At 41.8% G+C, this 16281-nt stretch overlaps 1 protein-coding gene across 3 annotated transcripts in view; it reads right to left on the bottom strand.

Annotated features, from left to right (window-relative positions):
* Window positions 1-9394, bottom strand: part of PIK3C2A (phosphatidylinositol-4-phosphate 3-kinase catalytic subunit type 2 alpha) — a 151496-nt gene extending 142102 nt beyond the window's left edge. For 2 of the 3 annotated variants that reach the window (XM_069091099.1, XM_069091100.1), the window contains exon 1: window positions 9233-9385. The gene's annotated coding sequence lies outside the window, so the exon portion shown is untranslated. Of the gene's footprint in view, window positions 1-9232 lie in introns of all 3 variants that reach the window. The other variant, XM_069091101.1, reaches the window with a different exon arrangement.
* Between the last annotated feature and the right edge of the window lie 6887 nt (window positions 9395-16281).

Genomic DNA, 16281 nt, shown 5'->3' with positions numbered 1-16281 from the left:
TTGATAGTTCAACTTTGACAAGTTCCTTATGATTTCTTTTCCCTGTCTACCTTCTCATGCTTCTCTTGCTTCTTGTATCTGAATGCCAAATTTTCTGTTCAACTCTGGTTTTTTCTTCAAGAATGCTTGAAAGTCCCCTATTCCACTGAATGACCATATTTTTCCCTGAAACAGGATACTCAGTTTTGCTGAGTAGTGACTCTGGGTTTTAATCTCAGCTCCTTTGACCTACAGAATATTGTATTCCAAGCCCTTCGATCCCTCAGTGTAGAAGCTGCCAGATCCTGGGTTATCCTGATTGTGTTTCCACAATATTTAAATTGTTTCTTCCTGGCTGCTTGTAATATTCTCTCCTTAATGTGGGAATTCCAGAACCTGGCTATAATATTCCTAGGAGTTTTCTTTTTGGGATCTTTTTCAGGAGGTGATCAGTGGATTCTTTCAACCTCTATTTTGCCCTCTGATTCTAATACATCAGGGCAGTTTTCTTTGAGAACTTCCTAGAGGATGATTTCTAGGTTCTTACTTTGATCATGGCTTTCAGGTAGTCCAGTAATTTTTAAATGATCTCTCCTGGATCTATTTTCCAGGTCAGTGGTTTTTCCCATGAGATATTTCACATTGCCTTCTATTCTTTCATTTGTTTGGATGTTTCACAGCATCTTGATTTCTCATAAAGTCATTAGCTTCCATTTGCTCCAGTCTAATTCTGAAGCCATGATTCTCCTCAGTAAGCTTTTGAGATTCTTTTTCCATCTGGCAAATTTGACTTTTTAAGGCATTCTTCTCCTCATTGCCTTTTTGAGCCTCTTTGGCCATTTGAGTCAGTCTGTTTTTTAAAGTGTTATTTTCCTCAGTCAGGTTGTTGACTCTCATTTCATAATTTTCTTGCGTTGTTCTCATTTCTCTTCCCAATTTTTCCTCCATTTCTCTTATCTACTTCTTAAGGTCCTCTATGGCCTGTAACCAGCTCATATTTTCCTTTGAAGCTTTTGGTGTAGGAGTTCTGACTTCACTGTCTTCCTCCCGTTCCATGCTTTGCTCCTTTTTGTCCCCAAAATAGGAGTGTAATGTTGGAATCTTCTGTCTGCTTTGTTTCCTTTGCCTGGTCATGTTGCCCCTCAGTCACTTGACCCCTGGGCTTTTTGCCACAGTAGGACTCTGCCATCAGATAGGAGAGCTTTCATCCCAAATGCAAGGTATTAGATGGGTACCCTCTCTGAGGTCTCCACATGCTCTGGCAAGCTGGACATACACCCCAGGACCTCCACCCTAGACTGCAATCCAGATCCAAGCAGGTTAAAGTAAGAGCGATTACCCCTCAGACTGGTGCTTGGTCCCCCTACACTCTGCAGGCCAGGAGCTGAAGCTGCCACATGGCACTGGCTGGCTGTGCCCGTGCCTCAGCCATGCACTCCTACTTACTGGTCCCAAAGTCCAGACTGCAGACCTCTCACTTTGTCCTTCATATCTATGTGTTGATAAATCTGGAAATGGCCATAGCTGCTGCTGATCTGGAGTCCCTCAGGCTGCAGTTGGTCAGGCCTGCCCTGGGGCTAAAGCCTTGGTGTTGGGCTGGGCTCGGAGAGCACTGGGCTGGCAGATTCCTGCTGGGCTGTTCTCAGCGGGAGGTTAGCTTCTCTGTGTCATTTTGTGGGTTCTGCAGCTCCAAAGTGTAATGTAATACCAAGCAAAGGCAACTTCCCAGGTTCAAAATACCAGCATAGGTGCTCTCTATTTTATTCAGTAACAAACCCAGAACAGAGAAGATCGAAACATGACATCATTCAAAATACAGCATTTACTAAGTGTGATTAAATCATCTCCAAGGCCTACCCCACCCCAGGACTTTCCAATCATTCAATCAATTACAAAGTCTCTGTTCCAAATACTTCTCCACCCCTAGGCTATATCTTAATTAAGTCCACCACAAAGCCCCTCTTCTCAAATGGAGATTAGTTTCCAAACATAAGTAAAATACATTCATTTGCTCAACCATAGAACACAAAAAGGTCAAAAGTTCCCCACCCCTGGATCACAATTGAATCTACCCCAGAGTTACATCAAGTTTAAACACAGCACTTAATACCCAAATGGAGGTCTTTTCTTCATCTTGACACGAGGCAAGTTCTCAGCAATCTTAGTTCCTGGAGAGACAAGGCTTAGCAAGGCCATAAGATACATTGCCAGTCCCTTCATGAATTTATCCTCTGTCTGTAGAACAGTCCTAGAACCCCTGAACACATTAGCAAAGCCCTCTCCCAGGATTTCTGTAAACATACAACAAGAAAATCCTTCTTCAGGGCTTCTGAACCAACAGAAAGGCTCCCAGACCCCTGCAACAACAGCACTGTCCTTCACCAGTGGACAGTATTCATTCTGTCTGCCGGACAGTCTCCAGACCCCTGCAACAACAGTACTGTTCCTCACCAGTGGACAGTATTCACTCTCAGTACTGTCCCTCACCAGTGGACAGTATTCACTCTCTGTCTGCAGGACAGTCTCAGGCCTTCTTAACCAAATGCCAGGTTCCAGGACTTCTTCAACAGGACAGTCTTTCACCAGTGGACAAATCTGGCAAAAGAACATCAAAACAGACAGACAAAGTACCAGCAAAACAGCCATGTCTCCTCAGTCCTTGGCAGCTCAGGGGGCAGGTCTCAAAAGTCCAGGGCAATTCAAAGCGGCCACCAGCAATCTCTTAGTCTCTCCCTCTTCACGAGGTGCAGCTTCCAAAAAAGAACTTCCGCCTCTCTCTTGTGTCTCTCCAAATCTACGTCACCAGCTCCTCCCAGTCAGGACTTTCTTTTCACATCAAAAAGTCCATCCCACAGGTGGGATTAACAAGCTCTGGGTTTTAATACAATCAATTTGAAAACCAAGCCCAATACAGGGGAATCTCCACATTCCATTACTATCACATTCCACATTTGGGACAGATTTTAAAACCTTTATATAGAGTCACACGGAAGAAATATGAATTCGATTGGGGACTTGAGCAGAGTAAAGCTTTTGAAGAAGCCAAGGCTGCCATACAATTGGCCCTAGATTTGTGGCCCATGCAAAATGGTCCAGTGGAATTGCAAGTGACTGTACAAGTGATTATGCTGGGGCTGAATGTAATGCGAATGTAAATTTTAAAGATCTTCCCTGCCCCTAGGCTAAAGTGCACCAGAAGCCTGGGGAGGGAGGCTTGTTTTTCAGAAGATACTTTTTGATTGGCCAGTGGGTCAAAAAGGTTGTTACATTCTCTGAGCCAGGAGAAGGCTATATAAGCACTGATGTGTAGCTTTGTTTTGGGACTCACTTTGAGAAGTGTTCTGTGATTTGATCTGAATTCTGGGAGGCCGTTGTTGAGAGTCCCCCAGCTTTGAAAAACCCAGAATGTGGAAACCCGGATGTTGACTGGGTGTGGATGTGATGGTTGGACAGTTTGGAAATCTGTCTACTTGATGTTTCTGTCTTGGTGGTTATGCCTGTGTACTTTGAGGTTCAGGGTGCTGACCTTTTCTCCTGAACAAGGTAAACGATATATGTCTGACTGATTAAAGTAAGCTTGTTAACCCATTTTGAGTTGCTTTCCTTTAACAAAGCAGATCCAAGAACCTGTGGTAGCTGCAAACCCTGAGGACGCTTGGGGTACTTGCTGCTACACAAAGTTTGTTGAGAATCCTCTTTTTACATGGATTGGGGAAGATGGAAGCAGGAGCAGCGGGGAGGTCATATCTTGGCTCTGCCCCCCCAGTTGGAAAAATTTTCAATATGACATATAAAAAAGATCACTATTTAGAAAGTAAACAAATAGTATAAAACTGACAAACCTGGCTACCAGTTTTTCTTCATTATATTGCTTGTATATACAACAAAATTCAATTTTTACAAATATCATTTTTAAATATAAATATAAGTTTTGTGGCACAATCATGACCATGGTAATTAAATTTTAAATCTGCCTAATGCCTAGGAATTGTTAAGAACTCTCAGTAACTTTCTACCAGTTAAGAGGTGCTTCAAGTTTATATTATCCAAGAGTCAGGTATTCTACTTAATAATTGTACCAGGACAGGTAGAATAGCATTTCAACAAATACTATTTTAAGTTAAATATTTTCAGGATTTGTCATTTCACTAGCATAGGTACTCTCCCTACTTAATAGACAGTCTTTGAGAGTTGTAGAACCTTTAAAAAAACACAGTCATTACCTTTCAGTCAACCTGCTGATGAATTTAGCTACATCAGTCCTTAGACAACAGGGATGTAAATCCATCATTTGACCTATACTCAAAGCCTTTCTAAGCTCAGTAGAGACCCTTCTAGGGCTTGAACTCTACTTGCAGTGCCTAGTTCCATTATAACAAAGAGTAAAATAAAACAAGACATTTTTTTTCGTGTTTTAGGGCTACATGGACTAGAGAATGCCTTTTCCCAGGCCCAGTAAAGGATGAGCAATGCTGAAAAGAAAATAGTTTTGTAGTAAAAGTTTACAGTATGGCAAAACCCGGTCAACTCTGCACTCCAATAACCCAGACTCCATGCTGTAGACATATCAGAGCACCTGGGAAAATTATTTTGATGACTATCATATCAGAAGTTTAGCTTGGATGATGTAATTAGTAAAGTAGTAGATTACTTTACTAGTCTCCCAGTTTCCTTCAGAGCCTGTCTTAAACATTTCCTAGAGTTTATCAAGTTTGGAGCAGGAAAGCCAACCAGCCAAGAGCAAGAAGGAACATTCTTGAGGGGAGGAAAATGTACATCTAACCCAAATCACCAACATAGCACTTGGAAAATTATGTCCTATGCTCCCCTAATGTGACAGGTGGCCAAAAACCCCTACTCATATTTTCCAAAGACTGTCTTTTTCATACTAACATTCCTGTCCTTTCCCATCTTATAGGCAGCTCATGTGCTTAACTTCTCTAGAAATTCTTCCCACCTGAACAGTTCTTATTCTCCACTGTTTACCCATCCTGTGACAGGCATTTGCTTTGATTCTATTTTCTTAGGCAGTCAGAAATTCATTCTGTGGTGGAAATGTAAGCATCCTTGGTTTCTTACTGCCTCTCCCTGCACTTTTTGTGGGGAGAAGGAAGGGACACTGCCCATTTCTGTTCTTGTGGAAAATCTTATTCAAAAACCAGAATAACTTTGCTTTCAATTGATTCCATAAAAGTGGTTTTGCTCTACTGTAAACTTTTACTTCTACTTTATGACCAAGCTATTTTCTTTTCAGCATTGTTCATTCCCAATGTTAAGTCCTAACTCTAACCATTTCAGTCAAATTATAATAACCTCATGGCTGTTTTCTAGTCCCTCAAATTTCTCCTTTTCCTAAAATATTTTAAATAATCCAGATATTAACAATGCCACTCTAGACTAATAGGTTCCAAATGGCTTTTACGAGTAATCCAAATAAAATATAATCTTCTAACCAGTGCCTTCATAGTTACAGTATTTGACATACACACACCATTTATATGGATCCATTTTACTTTTCTTAAGCTAAGAATATTAATTACTGAATAATATTCAATAAATATCAAGGACATTGCCAGCAGAATCCTTAATAACTCCCAACAACTAAATCCTGGAGTCCTTGTCTGTGCCAGGTGCCCAAAGGATACTGAAAACTACCTTTTTTTTTTCTGAGCCAGTGAAACTCAATTTCATTGCCATAGGAAACTCCTGTTAGATAACTTCCTCTCTACCAAAGCAGATCTGTACTGCTCAGCAACTTAGTCCCAGAAAGTTGCTTTGGAGCCCTGAGAGGTTAAGAGATTTATATCTGGGGTCACACAGCCAGTACATGCTGGGGTGGCACTAGAACCCAGCTCTTCTGGAGTCCAAAGGCCAACTCTCTATCCACTAAATGTGGCTGGAATACTTTAATTTAATAAAACGGGTGTCAAACTAAACAAGTGTCTATTGTGCACAAGGTACTGTTGGTACCTTGAGGATATACAATGCCACAGATCCATTCTCTCGAGCTCATAGCAACATGGTGTAATGGAAAGAACACTTGAGTTAGCCAATCTGAGTATGATCATTGTGTTGATTACCTACTTTTTATGGTTATCATATAACAATTTCCTAAAGACAAGTTTCTAGTACTCTTAAAACCATTTTCAATGAATAGCAAATTAAGTGAAACAAAGTACTGCATTACTCATTTATATCAATAATGTATATCTAGTAGTCTAGGTATAAAACTTATATTTAACACCAGGAGAGTTAATTACATAGTAGCTAAATGTGTACCGAAAGTTAAAAGGCAAATTACTGCTAATACATCTCTAACTACTTATATATAGCAATGAAAATCAGTGTTTTAATACTTATATTTGTACATATCTTTTTTTACAACAAAAAACTTTTAAAGTTTCTTACAAAAATGCTAGAAACAATTTTTAAAATTATTTTTAAAAATTATCTCTAGTTTGAAAAGAAAAAAGGGGGGGCTTTCTCAAGCAATGAATAATCTCACATTTTCAGTCTCAAATACAAATGTTTAGATGGGCTGTAGAATTTAGTAGATGCAAATTCACAAACAGATATACCAAAAAGATACAGTTCTGCCTAAAAGGAGATTCTATTTAGCTCTATAATCTCAAAATTTTATCTAAAGCCAAAATTTCAACTCAAAAAAGATTTAAAAAAAACTATCATGACAAGAGTAAAGACCTATTACATCTAGAGATGGTGAAAGCATTACTAGTAATTCAGCAGCACAAGTTTTCCTCAGAAGTATGAACAAGTATAGAAACTGAGAAGTGGAAGGATCTATGGAGATCAACCCTTTCATTTTGCAAAAGAGGAAATTAAGGCCTGGAGAAGTTAGTGGCAGAATGAACAGACTCTAGATCTGAATCTAAGTGGAGGAGAAAGGCATTTGGGAAATAGGAAGAAGAGAATCAGAATCTGAATTGGAAAGGCCATCTAGTCCAACCTATATTTGAACAACTTCATCCAAAAAAAGATCTCTGCTGATGTGGGGGCCCATGATACTCCTGAAGCAACTATTTCCATTATGGACAGCTCTAACTATTAAGAAGTTTCCTCTTAATTAGTAATTATGTAGTATTCCTTCATCCATTGCTCTCCCTTCTATTTATGATTCCTCCTAAATCTAGATTTTGTTGCTAGTTCTGTACTTGGAAAAGTTACCATGTTCTCTCTAAGAATTCTCTTCTCCAGGTTAAACACCTCCCCTTTATTATAAGATTTCTTGATACCCTGCACTATCCTAGTTGCCCTCCAACCTTCTTTAACTGTGGTGCCAGAACAAAACATGATACTTCAGAAGTGTTCTAGCTAGGGTGGAGTTCAGAAAAACTCAGTCCAGAAGATCATCTCCCTGATCCTAGACACATGCCTCTCATCTTAATGGAACCTAAAATCAAATCAGCATTTTTTACTACTATATCCTACTGACTGGGCACAGTCCACAAAAACTCCAGATCTTTTTTTTTTTTATCAAACGTGACTAGTCAAGACTTTTATCTTATACTTGTAAAGTTGGTTTCTTTGAATATAAAGTTTTTACATTTATTAAAGTTCATCTTTTTAGATTTGGCAGGCCTACTGAGACATGAACACATACACAAAACATATTTATCCCTTTTCCAAACCTGCTGTCACTGGTTATCAAGAACAATAGAAATGTTCAATTTGCTTTTTTCATCCAAATAATTTAGCCAAAATTATTTGAGAACTGGCAAATTTGTTAAGTCTTTAGAATGCACTTTTAAATAACGCAAAATAACTGACTTCAATCAAGTATAATTATTTTTAGTACTCTAAGATAAACCTGATTAACATTCAAAAGACATGTATTTTCAAACTATTTTTACACATCTTAAAAAACCTTAACCCTGACTTGCAACACCCACATGATTAACAAGTTAGAATACAAGAATGAACAGAGCATGCAATAGGTGCTTTTTCCTATGAGAACATTAACTTCACCAGCTAAGGTGCAAAAGTTCAAAGTCTTTCCAGAAAAGTCTTCCTGAACCTTTAGCAGCAACAGAACATATATTAAACACCTACTGTATTCTAGGTGCTAAAGATACAAGCGACCTTTCCCTCAAGGTGTCAACATTCTACTTGGGTGATGCCTAGAAGTAAATAGTTCTCCTATTATCTTATGATTAGCTTGCCTTCCTTCCACCTCTGTTCTGCACCAGTTCTCCAGCTACATGTTTTGTTTTGTTTTTATTTGAACTCTTGCCAATCTGTGGCTCTGCTGTTCTTACACATTAAACATCTTTTTTGTCCTAACATACACCCAGAAGGATTATGCTGCATTTGTTTAATAGAAACACTTCTTCCAAGGGCGATTCCTTTTCCATTCTTCTCGGTCTCAAAATAAAAAATGCAGTTAGAACCTCAACTTCTATCAAGCTAATATAAGATCGGTCTATCTCTGCTCCTCTTGTATCTCACACAAGCCCCTCCTCCTGGGGTAGTTTCTACCTCCCCACTCCCCTAGCATCCCTGACTCCCCAATGGACTGGGTGGGGGTGGGTCTGATCCGCAGATGGATAGTCTCTCTAAGAAGTTAAAAACCTAGCAAAAACGGGTGAGTGAAAGCGGCACCTACGCTTCCCCCGCCCCAATTACTTGACCCAATCTGTGAATAAGAAGTAGACAAGTATTTTTCCTAATCTTCCCACAAGAAGAACACGTGCAGACGAGGTTGGCTCTCCCATCCCCCGAGCCGGGGGGCGCCGGGGGGGGGGGAGCACCAAGGAATGAAGGGGAGGAGAAGCCCAGGGGCTGGTGGATGCCCCCTGCCTGGGAGCCGAGGCCGGGCCGGAGACGCCTTAACGCCCGCCCGCGCCACACAACTGCCCTGAACAACAGGACACCCGAGGGACGGGACGCGGCCGGGAAGAACCGGACCGGGCGGGGCCTGTGGGGGGGCCCGACGGAACGCCGGCGCCGACGGGACGGCCCAGGGCGGGGAGAGAAGGGCAAGGGAGGGGCTCGGCCCCTCGCCCCCAGGGAAGGCGGGCGGGCGAGCCGCGCAGCTGCCGGGTGAAGGAAAGGGGCCAGGAGGGCCGGGGGCGGCGGCCGAGAGTGGCGGGTACCGGGGCCGACCCTCTCCTCCTTCACTCCCTTCCCTCCCTCCCCCCGCAGGAGCCCCGGGGCCCTCACAGGGCCGGGATTTCAGGATTCTGAGCCCGCGCACCGCGGTGCAGCCGGAGTCCGGCCCCGCTTCTCCCCTCACCTCACACTGCCTCAGCAGCCGCCGCAGCCGACGCCGCAGTCTTCCAAGCCATTTTTCACCTCAACAGTCTCAGCAGCCTCGGCCGACTGTCCGCGGCCAGCCTAGGAGCCGCGCGTCACTTCCGGCTCGGGAAGAGCCGCCTCCCGCGGCCTGGGCGGCCAGATGATTGGCTGGCGCGGCTGGCCTACCTGGGCCAGTGGGCGGGGCCCGGGCGAGTCCGGTGAGGCTCCCACTGGGGGAGGCCGGCTATGCCGGGGATACCGAGCTGGGCGGCAGCCCCCGGAGCTCCCCACCCCGAACCCGTAGATGTTCGTTTCCCCTACAAGTTCGAGCCACCTGCGTTCCCGTGCCACTGATGGCCAGCCTGCACCCCCGAAGGGATTGCCCGGCTCTTTACCCCTCGCCCCCTCCTCATGTACGGCGTTGTCCTGCCCGCCCCATCCCCTTCCTAGGCTGGTGCCACCCTCTTCCTCACCCTTCTTCCTCCCGTCAGAGTTTTTTTCTTTTCTGGGAACAGAATACTCATCATAGAACCATCGATGAAAGCAGAGCTAGAAGGACCGTCCAATCCAACCCTTTAAACCAATCGTTTAACAAAGGGGGAAACTGGGGCTCAGATATGGAAAATGACTTGCCCTAGGTCACGTGGAGATTACAGTTGGGTAGGCTGAAGAGCGCTAAGAACAGACACAGTGGATAGATATCCTGTAGGTAGCCCCAACACGAGCAATAAATGCGTGCACAAACTGTTAAATAAGACATGAGCTAGGAGTAGAGTCTCCTTACTCTGAGTAAGGGGCAAGGCCCCAGGGAGAAGCCTGAGGCAGCTGCTGAGGTCACCAAGTGTGTCAGTTCCTCACCTCTTTGCTACCCACCCTTCCTTCTCCTTCCCCCCAACTTCAGCCAGCTCCGACACACCCCAGAGGAAAGTCCCGGAGGAATCGCTGTTTTGCTCCACTGCATTGTTCAGCTTTATCTCCCGATCAAAGTGGGAATTTCTAGAATCGGCAGCTCTTGCGAAACCAGAAAAGGGGGGGGGGATGTGAGGTGGGGGCGAACGGTTTTCTCCCAAGGGTGAGTTCCCTGGAGCTTCTCTGTGAGAACTCCTCGTGCCTTCTGAGGAGGTGGACGAGCACTGAAGAGGAAATGGAGTAGTTGGCCAGATTAAGAATCCCGCAGAGAAACGTTGGGCTCGCTACTGTTCTCCTCCCTGCATCCCTCCCTTCCCTCCCCCCCCCCATTCCCTTAACCTCAGAAATATGTTCATTGTTCAGCCGCAAGCAGCGGATAACTGTCATAGGCAGTTTCCTGGTTTCAATTCAGAGTTCCGTAAACCTGATTCTCTCTTACGAAGCCTAGAATCAACAAGAACTGTCCCACATCAGATGCAGGGAGAGTTTGACTGAGTCCCCTCCTGTTTGTCACTTAGGGTAAATTGGCTCGTCATTAAGAATTTGAAGTGTAACTCTCCTAGCATATCTTATCTGGCAGATTACTGCATTGTGGAGATAAATGCGTTAATGATACAGAACAGTAACTTCTCAGATGAAAAGTGCAACAATGACGCCACGTATTGCTGTCATTTTGAACCCAGATTGACTATATCAAATAGACATTTCCTCTGTTTCCTGCCTCTCTGGCTTCAATTTTAAGATTTAAGGACTGCAAATACAATTTGAGAGTCATAAATGTTGCATGAGTCTTCATTCTAACTTCGAAGAGAGTAGTCTTTGCTCGCATGAGCTCTCAAAATCTTTCTAATTCCAGTTTCATCATTTGTAAGAATCAATGAATGATCTCTGTGTTCTTTCCAGTTCAAAAATTCTCCTTGGAAATGAGCAATAAAATAATTTAGCTTTGCACAACTCCCTACCCTTGGTAGATTGCAGCAACAAAAAACAATTGTAATTTGCCACTTTTCCCCCCGACCACCCTCCCACACTCCCGCACAAACTACACCCAGCAGCAAGGATGACCTGCTGTGTTTTGCACAAATTAATTGTCCCAAAGCAAATTAAATATCCTCATGGCTTCTTATCCTTAAGAATTCATGAATGCAGAAATACTGACAAAGTCAAAGAAATAACAAGAGTCAAGGTACAAATATATAATTTTCATAATGTATGATATATATGTAAGTGTACATTTATGTAAGCTTAACTAGGTGAGTTTGCCCTAGTTTACCTTTTCTATCTTGTGTTTCCTTTCCTGAGCAGGTGATCAAATTTAGTTTAAAACTTAATATGTCCAGGCTTGATGATGCCCTTGTAATATCAAGAGTTTTGGAGGAACTGAGTCAAATAAGTGAAGTTCACTGGTGGCTGGGGAAGTTCCCGCATCCAAGGGATCAGCCACTAAACAAGGTTGACCTAAGTCTGGCCACGTCAACAAATGTGTACCAGGAGTTGTTTGTTCAGCCTAGAGCTGAGGTGAAATGCAAAATGACTGATCATAAATCCCAGAAATCACTTTATGATCTGATGAGTATAGAAGAACTCAGTACTCATTACTTTTGGCATAAGTCTATCAGAGACAGTTTGCTAATTCTGTAAGCATTGTTACAAAGAGGAAGAATGGGGGGCGGGGATTGGAGATGGAGAGAAATTCAAAGGAGACAGAATTTCATCTAGCTTTTAAAAATCTCTTTGATCCAGGCCATGTGGGTTTATATTTGTATAGTGATTTAAGAAACAATGACAGAATTCTTAGGAGATTTTTAAAAAAGGATTCAATATTCAATTTCAGGTTGTTTGCACATTTTTAATGTGCTTAAATAAAACAATAATAACTAAATTTTGGCACATTCTGGATAATCATCTTCCTGAAACCATTCAGTGTAGTAAAGGGTGGTCTAAATTTCATGTGGTCTAAATGGCAGCCTCTCCTCAGATTGTAACAGTAGTTATAATTTGTTATTCCTGCTTTAATTTTGTTTTTATCAAATGCACACTTGTACTTTGTGTTTAATATTAGTTCTGTATGTATGGAACTAAATACCTCACCATATCTGATTCATATTGTATATGGAGTATAAATGCCTCCTTTTTTTGAAACCATAGGCCTCAGGCTAAAACTAAATTTTAAATAATTTGTTCCCAGAATGAGGTTTTGGGTTTTTTTAAGTATTTCTTTTTTTTTTTTTTTTTTTTTGCTTTTTCAGAGGGGAGAAGGCAGGGCAATTGGAGTTAAGTGACTTGTCCAAGGTCACACAGCTAATAAGTGTTAAGTGTTTGAGGTCGGATTTGAACTCAGGTCCTCCTGACTCCAGGACTGGTGTTCTATTCACTTCGCCACCTACTCGCCCCTAGAATGAGGTTTTAATGAACCAAAAAAAACATGAGAAAAGGGAACATAACTCCTGTCATTAGTTACGTTAATTAGTTAATAATAATTGCTAACATTTATGTAGCACCTGCTAGGCCCTATGCCAAGTGCTTTATATATGTTATCTTTTTTGAGGTCAGATTCCCCCAGGACTGAACTGGGTCTAGAAGAGTTTACCAAAGAATCTAATAGTTGGCGGAGAGGACTAGAATAAAAAGCCATCTAGTCAGTTCTAGAGTTTGCTTGGGATCTTTTCCCCTGGCACTTCTTAGAGGGTAGAATAAGCTAAGGGGGAAAGACGGAAGGGTTTTCTCTCTCCTGCCCACCTAGGAAATAGCAATGCCATCTTGTAGCAGAAGCACGTGGCCTGTGGAGAAAATTCAGCTTTAAAGTTTGAGTTTAGTGAGAGTAGTCGAGAGTCCAGCATTGTTATCCTTCTCAGGAGATGGTGGTTGCCAGAACTGAGACTACTGATTTTTTGTTTTGGGTTTATTTGGTTGGTTGTTGTTGGGGTTTTTTCCCCCCAGAGAGTACATAGCAATACTTCTAAGCCAGGATTTCAGTGGAGCCCAAAGCTAGAGAAGGCAGAGACTACAACCAAGTGTCAGCCATGTGCCTGGCTCCTGAGTAAGCCTGAGGCCTGGTGGGGTAACTCATTCAGTAAAGATTTTGCATCCTGCAAGGAACACTGCAATTAAGTCATGAGAAGATGGTAGGGGAAGTAAGGTAAGTAAGAAGGGGGTAATGGCACCTGAGATGTCAGCTGCCTTGGTTTCAGGGGCTACCTACATGGATGCCATTCCACTTATGCACTCTGTGGGTTTCCATTATTTCCACTGATTCTATGTATATTTGTGGGAGATTTGTGTTCTGGATTTATGGGGGAGATGTTTTGTTGCTACTTTTGTTATGATTCCATTTCAGGAAATGCCTTTACTATGAACTAATTATGTCTTCTGGTTTTTGAAAGGAACCACATTGGGGTGGGGGCAGCTCACAAGCATCAGTTTAGGAATATGGACCTACAGAGTACCTTGAATGGGTATAATCCTTCCCCCAATCACACAATGTGGGAATTTGAGTTCATAAGGATAGTTCAGAGGGATATTACAGATTAAATAAATAAGATAATAATAGCTAACATTTATACAGTGCTTACTATGTTCCAGACACTGTGCTAAGTGCTTTATAAATATGATCTCATTTGATCCTCACAACATTATTATTATCCCCATTTTACAGATGAAGAAACTGAGGCAAATAATACTCTAAAATCTTTCATTTGTATGGTACTTTGCAATTTTCAAAGCACTTTCACATATATAATCTCATTTGATCCTCAGATTTTCTTAGCATATTTCATCTGAACCTTTCATTCTTTTGCCTTTATCAAGTATGACTTCCCTAAACTATTGTGTTTTATAAATGCATGTTAAATGACAGACTGATTAATTTTATCATATCAGCTAAGTGTCACAGTGGAAAGAAAGCCCAGTTAGGAATCAGGAAGACCTGAGTTCAGATTTAGCCTTACTAGTTGTGGTCCATTCAACTTCAGTTTCCTCATCTGTAAAATTGGAATAATAATAGCACCCACTTCCCAGAATTGTTCTGAGTATCAAATGAGATAATAACTGTAAAGTGCTCAGCACAGTGTCTGGCTCATAGCAAGTGCTATATGAATGCTGGCTATGATTATTGTACCATTTATGTATTTGCCAGATCCCTCCCTTTCTCTACTCCTAGTAATTAATATTTTATTTTTTTACTTAAAAAGTCTATTTTATCTTCCTCTCACTTCTCCCTCCTCAACTCTGCTTAGTAGATAGTAAGTTTCTTGAAGGCAGGAAAATTTTTTTTTGCCATTCTTGTATTCTCAGCAAAGTTTTTTGCAATGTACTTAATACATAGTAAAGATACTTTGGTACTTAGTAATTTTTTTTAATTTAACTGATCCATTCAACAGCTTTGTCAAGTAAGCAAGTAGATTTTATCTTCATTTTACAGATCAAGAAATTGAGGCTGAGAGCAGTTAAGTAACTGCCCCAGTTAACGCAGCTAGTAAGTCAGCAGGGAACCCAGGTCATCTTTTAGTCTAATGTACTACCAACTAAAGATTATCAATGGAATCAAAGATAACCTGGAAGGAATTTGTAGAAGACCCAAGAAAAGACAGTCAACAAGGTTAAGATGACCAGGTTGTAGCTGTCAAGATGGAGAGGGAGTGTGATGAAATGTAAGAGGAACAACAGGCTAGACCAGGAATAGGAATACAAGGGTTCTTATCCTAGCTCTGCTACATACTAGCTGTGGGACCTTGGGCAACCTCCCTGAGCATATAGGATCAGACATTCTGAACTGGAAGAGACTTTAAAGCTCATCTAGTAAAATCATCTAGTGGGGTTAAATGATTTGCCTAAGGTCACACAGAGGAAGTGGGACAACAAGCTTAGACCGTAATGCAGTGCCTGGCACACACTAAGCTTAATAAATGTTGATTGACTGCATGAACTAGGTTGTTGTTTTTTTAACTCCAAATCCAGTACGCTTTCCACAGAAAATCCAAATCTAAGCCTTCTAAATACCCACCCCTTCCGACCTGCTCCCCTAAAAGGGTCATGGTAAAGACCAAACATGAGAATGTTGTGATAATGCTTTGAAAGCCACAAAGGCAGGGAAGTCCTGGTGCATATGCCTATAGTCCCAGATAATCAGGCTGGGGGATCATTTAAATTCTGGAGTTCTGAGCAACAAAAGGGCTAAAGCCCATCAAATATTCCCACTAAGCCTAACATGAATATGGTGAGCTCTTAGGGAAGGGGAAGCTACCAGGCTGTCTAAGGAGGAAAGCACAGGTCCAGGTTGGAAAAACTGAGTAAGCCAAAGCTTCTGTGCCAATCAGCAGTAGAGAGGGGAGAGCTAGAGATAGAGAGTCTAAAAAACAAAAACCATAAAGCACTATCTTTTTTGTTGTTGTTTTAAATTTTATTTTATTTTTTTCATTTAACAAGAGTCTATTTTATCTTCCCCCCACTTCTCTCTCCTCTCCTCTGCCTTGGAAAAAAAAATAAAGAAAAACAAAAGCAAGCTCTTATAACAAATACACATAGTCAAGCAAAACAAATCCCCACATTGACCATGTCCAAAAATACATGTCTCAAGCTGTACCTTAAGTCTATCATGTCTCTGGCAGGAGGTGGGCAGTTTCATCATTAGTGTTCTAGAATTATGGCTGGTAATTGCCTCGATCTGAGTTCTTAAGTCTTTGAAGCTTCTTTGTTGCTATTGTATAAAGTGTTCTCTTGGTTCTGCTTACTATACTTTGTATCAGTTCATGCAGGCCTTACCAGAGTTCTCTGAAACCATCACTTTGGTCATGTCTTATGGCACAATAGTATTCCATTACATCCATACACCATAATTTGCTCGGGCACTCCCCAGTTGGCGGGCACTCCTTTAGTTTCTAGTTCTTCGACACTATTAAAAAAAATCTTTAGGGACTATAGATCTACTGTATGTACAGTTTAGTAACTTGGGGGCATGATTCCAAATTTCTTTTCAGAATGGCTAAACCACAGGGACAGGCACAGTGGATAGAGCACCAGCCCTAGAGTCAGGAAGACCTGAGTTCATATCTGGCTTCAGATACTCACTAGCTGTGGGAGGGAGGGAGGAAGGAAGAAAGAAAGAAAGAAAGAAAGAAAGAAAGAAAGAAAGAAAGAAAG

This window comes from Petaurus breviceps, unplaced genomic scaffold (assembly GCF_028583685.1).
Source record: "Petaurus breviceps papuanus isolate PSGF00001 unplaced genomic scaffold, PetGlider_PUasm1.0 188, whole genome shotgun sequence".
In the NCBI taxonomy this organism is placed as follows: domain Eukaryota; kingdom Metazoa; phylum Chordata; class Mammalia; order Diprotodontia; family Petauridae; genus Petaurus; species Petaurus breviceps.
This window is presented reverse-complemented; position numbering and strand designations above follow the sequence as displayed.